The 7,342-nt window shown below is 51.8% G+C and overlaps 1 long non-coding RNA gene across 1 annotated transcript; it reads left to right on the plus strand.

Annotated features, from left to right (window-relative positions):
* Positions 1-1,090: 1,090 nt before the first annotated feature.
* LOC111743625 lies at positions 1,091-6,935 on the plus strand. Its single transcript, XR_002781799.1, has 3 exons — positions 1,091-1,717; positions 2,064-2,831; positions 6,213-6,935. It is a non-coding gene; the product is annotated as an uncharacterized LOC111743625 (long non-coding RNA).
* The last annotated feature ends 407 nt before the right edge of the window (positions 6,936-7,342 follow it).

The following is a 7,342-nucleotide window of genomic DNA, read 5'->3' on the forward strand; positions in this document are numbered from 1 at the left end:
GGAAATGGAAAGGCTGAGTCCTGATTGGTCTAAGCCAGCGATGGGAATTCCTTTTCTGGTTTAAAGGTGAACATGTGACCCCTCTCTCCACTGTCATATGAGACGCAAGAAGAAGTCTCCTGGGACATCTGGGAAATATTTTCCTTCCTGATGAGAGACCAAGATTCGGACAAGAAAGAGCCCTTTTTTTGCCTTCCCTTTCTGGTTAGGATGTGGTCATGTGGGACATGATGTCTGGTGCCACAGCAGCCACTGGGGCCCATGAGGGAAAGAAATGTAAAGAGATGCCAACCTAGAATGCAGCTAACCAATCCTGGAACAGCCCCACATCTGGACTTCTTGTTCTGAGATTTAATTAAATGCCTTGATTGTTTCCGGCATGGAAGATGGCCTTATTAGGACAAGAAGAAAACAGGAAGGAACCCTGAGACAGGGGAGAAAGTAGAGGGAGACGGATGAGAAGGCTGAAAAGGGGTCCTTTAGAGAGAATTTCATTTTTGTTCTTGGGAGAAAAAAGTATTGCTTTGCAGACACTTAAACCTTCACCTGGAAGTTTAGGATGCACACACCTTATGCTACAGGTGAGGAGAAAGAGGCCCAGGGAGGTCAGAGCTGCCCAAGGCCACAGAGCAGAGAACGACGGGCTTGTGCACCCAGCCACGCTGATTACCTCTCCGGGCCTCAACTTCCTCATCTGCCAATAGGAATAAGCACAGCAGCTATCACGGGTGTCGGGATCTGTGAGCACTCAGCTAAGTGGCTGAGAGGTAGTAAGCACTCAAATACCCGCAGGGCTAGGGCCTGGGTGCCTGGCAGGCTCCAGAAATGTGAGTTACTATTTCTGCAAAGAGTAGGTGTTCGTTCATTGAGCACCGACTCTATACTGGGCACATGTCCAATCCTGGGCATCCATTAACTTGTTTAATCCCCACAGCAGCCCAGAAGGCCTCATCCACACCCCAACTCCCGGCTTCCCTGGCCGCATTTCAGTGAATCACTCTCAGTGAGCACTAAGTCCCCGCCATGTCCCTCCTTTGACCTCCACTGAGTACCCTCCACCTCCGTCTGCACGCCTCCTGAGACAGGCAGCTCACTCGCTAAGGGCCACACTGTCCAAAGTTCTTTGTCCCTACACCCTGAGCAAGTGCAGAGGGCCTCTCTGGGCCTCACTTGCACGTCTGTGAGCACCCAGGAAGACCCGTGCTGCAGTGCCTGACCTGTCGTTAGTGCTTGACCAGGGTGAAGTATAGTTATTAGCCCTTATTGTTACACGCCTCCTGCGGGAGCCCTGGGTCTGTCGGATTTGGAAGTTGAGGTCCCTGGAGTGTCCCCAGGTCCTGACCCGGGAGCTGGAAGACAGGAAGGGAGCACTGAGTCTCCCAGGCCCACTGGCCACCTCGTTCTGCAGCCCCTGGCTCCAGCTCACACCCCACCCTGGGCCACCACCATCTGAGGACCCATTGTTCCCGTCTGGCTCAGCTCCAGGGTCCCGGCCCTGCCCACACTCCTACTTTCCTCCAGGATCCCCTGCCACCTCCGGGCTCAGGCCTCCCTACAGGGCCCTAAAGAGAGCTACAGATGTGGCAGCAACCCAGCCAGGAGAGCATGAATTTGAATCCCCAGCTGTACGATCTTAGGCACTTCTCCTCACTGGGACTCAGTCTCCTCATTTGTTAAATGGGGTGACAGGACCTCACAGAGATGCACTGAGGATCCTGTGAGTTTGGGATGGCAGAGTGCCCAGTATGTAGTAAGCTTGAAGGAACACTAGTCTCACTTCCTCTGCTCCCCCCAAGCCGAAAGGACAGAGCCAGGAAGAGCAAATGCAGGGGCAGGGAGGGGGCAGCTGGCCCTGAAGCCAGGGAGGTGCAGAGCACTGGATGAGGAGTCCAAGGCCAGGGTCCTGGCTCCGACACTCCTGTGTGACCTCAGGCAGGCTGTGGGCATCTCTGGGTCCCAAGTGAGGGAAAGAAGAGGCTGGGATCCTCCTCTCTCCCCAGCAAGCAAAGGGGAGGGGTGGAGCCCAGTTTTCTTTTCATTTTTTTTTTTTTTTTCATTTACAGCACAAAGAGCTTGAATGAAAACCAGCTGCAGAGACAGAGAATCCTATTGTGAAGGCGCCAGAGACTCCTGGACAAGCGGAAGAAGGAGCATTTGGGGTGTTGGGCTGAGTAAACAGGGACTGTATGGGCCAGGGACACTGACAAGCAGGGGATAGCTGGGGGGTCTCCTATCCCTCCCTCCAGGTGCTAGCCTGGGAGGCTGAGGCCCTCCCTCAGGCATCTGCTGCCCAGCCACAGTCTCTGTACCCGGACATGGGCAGGCCACTTTGCCTCTGAAGGCCCAGTTTCCTCATCTGCAAAATGGGTGCAATAGTAGCACTTGCCTTGTAGGTAGAAGTAGGTGTGTTGTTGCCGTCTGGGGCCTCTCAAGCCTCCCCCCATCTACTTCTCACCACATGGAGGATGAGGTGGTGGGTGGGGAACGGGGCATCAATGGTACAAACTCCTTGAAGACACAACCTGGCCCCTTTTTCACTCCAGAAAGAAAGGAAGGAGAACGGACGTTTTCTGAGTTCTCACTGTGCGCACAGCCACTTGATCTCACGACAACTCAGTGAGGCCAGCACTGGGGTTCTCCCTACTTTCCGGAGGAGACTGAGGCAAGGAAGCCAGGAGGCCTGTGTGATTCCAGACCCTGCACCACCTCACCCCGACTCTGCCGAGGGAATGAAAGGAACAGCCTTAGGGTCTCCGAAGTGTCTCTGAGCCTCAGTTTGCCCATCTATGAAACGGGGATAACACAGATCTGCCTCTCAGGGCAGCGAGAAGGTGAGAGTCACAAACAAACTGGCTTGCCTGAAGCCTGGCCTGCCGGAAACACTCCCGCAAGCTGTCTGTTACTATTATTCCTATTATTACTACTATGACCAGGACACGCCCCATCAGACCTGCAAACCCCTGTACCTGCAGTTCTTCCTGTAATGAAACCCGCCTGCCGAAGCCTCAGCAAGGGGCCCTGATCACTTGTTTAATTATAAGCTTTGGGGAAAGGAAAACACCCCCTGAGCTGAGCTGCTAGGGGAGCCATCAGTGTGGCTGCAGCCCGTGGGGGTAACCTGATGCCCCCTTGGCCAACCCAGGCCCCAGGTCTTTGTCTGAGTCCTACCCAGATTACTCTCTTATTTCTCCACCCTCAAACTAGGGCTGGCACGGACTCAATGCTGTGCATTGTCCTGGGACCAGGCCCCCCAGTGCCCCCAGGGCTGCCTCGTCCTTCCTCCAACTGGGGATGTGGCCCCCAGGAGGCGACTCAGGAGAAATCAGAAACCCAGTGGGCGGCCTCCTATGCGCTGCGTCCTAGGCTTCTTGCAAGTCGCCCCTCCTTGCAACTTCACTGCATGGAGGGGCTCACGCTCTGCCCATTTTCCAGATGGAGAGACTGAGGCCTGGGGAGTCAAATCATCGCCCAAGTTGATGCAGGTGGAATTGACACAGCCCAGGTCAGGCTGAATCGGGCCCCTTTCCCAGGAGAGGGTCTAGGTACCCTGGGCCCTCAGCTGGCGCCAGGCAGCAGGGGCCTCCTGAAGGAATTACGTCCTGTCAGCAGGAGGCTCCTCCTGGGAGCTCCACAGAGTAGAGATGCAGGAAACCTGAACCACAGGACAAAGGGCATCACAGCTAAGGCTCAGATTTCCCCCACAACTGCTCCGGGTTCAAAATCAGCTCTGGCCCCTGTTTGGCACAAAGCCCTGCTCCGCTCTGAGCCTTGCTTTCCTGAATGACAAAACTAGGCGGAGAGAGGATTCAGGCCATCAGCTCCGTGAACGGCTTCTCAGGTAGTAAGTGCTCAATGAACAGGAGCTTAAAAACCAGAGCTTGAAAATGACAGAGCAGGCGCGCGCGTGCGCGCGCGCACACACACACACACACACACACACACACACACACACATGCCATGCCACCCATGCCCCAGGAGCCAGAACTGAAAACAGAGCAACAACAGGGGCTACCACCGAAGCCCCCGCCCCCGCCACTCCAGGTGGGTGGAAACCGGTGACCTGCCCTCTTTTGCTCCCTCCAAATCTGTCTCCCCCGCCTTACTCTGTCTCTGGGAAGCTGACCTGTGTCGAGGCCACCAACCCTGCTCTCAGCCAAAGATGGGAGGCAGGAGGAAAGTGGGACAGCTCCCTCCCTGCTGTGTACCCCAAGCTGGAGCTGTGCTTCTTGGGGGTCTCAGCTCCTGACAGGGGTCTCTCCACGCACCCCGCCCCTGCACCCCTGCAAACACCAGCTCCCCACCAACACCAGCCCACCCTGCACCTTTCCTCATTGATTCCCTTAGCCCTGCCTACACCTTAAAAAGAATCCCTTAATTAAGCTCTCCTCGAGGTCCCCAAGATACCCTTGTTTGAGAGGTCTGTTTCTTGCCATACCCCGACTGCTGTAGATCTGAAATAAATATGACGAAATGTTAAGATTTGACAGAGCCGGGTGATGGAGACCTGAGGCCCATTAGACGATCTCTCATGATGCTGTGAGTGGTTGAAATATATCCTAAAGGCAGAAGGGGACAGCAGAGAGAAAGCAAGCTCAGCAGCCAGCCGGGAGGCCAAGCCCATTGGGAATCCTGGGTGAGGGCCCTGAGGTCAGTGGAGGTCATCGGGTCCAACCCCCAGCCTCTGGTCACACTCACCCATTTCTCCCTTTTCCTGGGCCCCTTCCCACTTTTCCCCTTGGCTCACACATCCCTGCAGGAAATGAGAACCACATGGGGGATCAGTGCAGAGGGTCCCAAAGGGACCTCACAACGGAGGGGGGCGCTCTGAGGACCAGTCACTCCTGGGTGCTCCCTTTTCTCTTCTAACCTGTTTCTCCATCCGACTAGGTCCCTGTCCAGCCCGTCTTGAAAAGAGAAAATAATTTGGGGGGTTTTGTTTGGTTTGGTTCAGGATTTTTTTTTTTTTTTTTTTACATTTACATTCACAGTGACTCAATCTGTAGCTTGTCACACATGCCTAAATGAAATCATTTTGTGTGCACTGTTTTGATTTGGCGTCTGGCCTTCTTTCTTTGCTTGTCCTTTTCTGCAAAAGCCTTCCCTCCCTGTGTTGACAGTTGAGAATGGATTCTTACATATTTTTCTGTAAGCATGAAAATCCTATATAGACTATGCCTGGACAAGGGGTTTCTTTATCTGTCATTTCTTTCACAAATCAAGATCACATTGTACACCCTTTTCAGCATCCTGCTTTTCTTATTCAAGAATACCCACACGAAACGAGAACTTGTATTCAAATGTTCACAGCAGCGTTATTCACAATCACCGAAAGGTGAAAACAACCTCGATTTCCATCAACAGATGAATGGAGAAACATAATGAGGTCTAGCCACACAATTGAACATTATTTGGCCATAAAAAGGAATGAGGTACTGACACATGCTACAACCCAGATGAACTTCAAAAATATTATGCTAATTAAAAGAATCTAGGAACAAAAGGTGATGTATTATATGGTTCCACTTACGTGAAATATCCAGAATAGATAAATCCATAGGGACAGAAAGCAGATGAGTGGTTGCCAGGGGCTAAAGGGAGGCAGGGATGAGCAGTGACTTGATTAATGGGTGTGGGGTCTCCTTTGGGGGTGATGAAAATGTTTTGGAACTATATAAAGGTGATGGTTGCACAACATAGTGACTGTAATAAATGCCACCGAACTAATAATGCACACTTTTAAGTGGTTAATTAATGAATGAATGATTAATTAAACTGGTTACTTTTATATTTTGTGAATTTCTTCCCTTAAAACTATAAAAAATATGAATGACTATCCCTCCTCCTTTTTAAAACGAAAACAGAATACTCTATACACTGTATTTTACCTTGAACTTTTTCAATTAAAAAATAAATCCTAGGGGGAATAAATACCTGTGTAATTAAGGATGTTTAAAAACAAATAAACAAACAAAAAAGATTAACCACACAAGGTACCTGGGAAAACTGTGACCCGTTCTTTGTAACGGCTGCATAATAGTCCATGGGGCAGACAGACCGGAATGGAGCCACCCATTTCCCCAAAATGATGAATGATGAGTTTTCATTTAGTTCTTCATTTCCCTTTCTTTTGGTTTCTAGACACATGTAGGCACATTACGCACAAGATTTTATTGCGTCCTTGCTCTAATCCTATGTTTTCTCTTATTTTTCAGATGAGAAAACTGAGGCCCAGAAAGGGGAAAGCCAGGAAGCGACTGAGCCAGAACTCCAAGCCAGGCCGGGGAAGCGACATCTGGGCAAAGACCCGAAGGCGGGAAGAAACGAGCTCTGGCGCTTTCATCTATCGAGGGGGGAACAGTGTTCAGAGCAGAGGGAATAGCAGTGCAAAGACCTGGAGGCAGGGAGCTGTGAGAAGCTGGGTGTTACAGGGCATGAAGCGGGAGAGGCAAGGTCAGGCCACGGAGAGCTTATAGCCCAACTGAGGTGGCTGGGCTTTATTCTGAGGGTACTAGAGAGCCATGGAAGGGCTTAGAGGAAGGCAGACTGAAGATTAAATTTGGGTTTTGAAAAGCTTTCTCTGGCCGATGCAGGTTGGCGAGACGGCGCAGGAGAGCATGTCAGTGGTGGCTCAGGCAGGGAGGGGTTATCATGGAGATGGAGAGAAGCTGTTTGGTGCTGAATGGCTAGTCTGAGGGATGAGGAGAGGCCCTGCCCACCTCCCCTCCCTTTAGACACCCTTGAATTTAGCCCCGCTTGGAGGAAGCCAGCTCCCAACCTCCCCAGAGAAAGTACCAAGAAAGGAAGAAGAACTCTGCTGACTCATGGGCCTGGGCCTCCCAACTTCCCTCTGGGAGAAACCTAAGCTCAAATGATGGGGAAGGGAGCCCAGTGAGTGCTGAGAGCAAATAAAGTAATTACAACTGAGGCGAATCATAGAAAGTGTGTAACGTGTGACCTGACTTGTGGGGGTATCATCAGGGAGGGCTTCCTGGAGGAGGTGGTGTTTGAGCCAGAATCAGGAAAAAAAGTAGACGTTTAACTAGGCCAAAGAGAGAAAAAGAGCATCCCAAACAGAGGGAACAGCACCTGCCAAGGCCCCGAGAGTAGAGGCAGCCCAGTGAATGCGAGTTACTGAAAAGAGCTTGGCTGGGCAGAAAAAGCCCTGCGTGCCGAGCCCAGGGTAGACAGTGGCCTAAGCCAGGGAACACACCCAGCCTGGCCCCACACGTGGTCAGCTTCTGGCAAGGATGATTTCTGCTGCCGTGGAGGGTGCGTTGGTGAAGTTCCCCCACCCATAAACTTCTCTGAGCTTCACCAAGAGCCGATAAAATAATAAGTGTAT

The sequence above is a fragment of the Pteropus vampyrus genome, unplaced genomic scaffold (genome assembly GCF_000151845.1).
Source record: "Pteropus vampyrus isolate Shadow unplaced genomic scaffold, Pvam_2.0 Scaffold117, whole genome shotgun sequence".
Classification (NCBI taxonomy): Eukaryota; Metazoa; Chordata; class Mammalia; order Chiroptera; family Pteropodidae; genus Pteropus; species Pteropus vampyrus.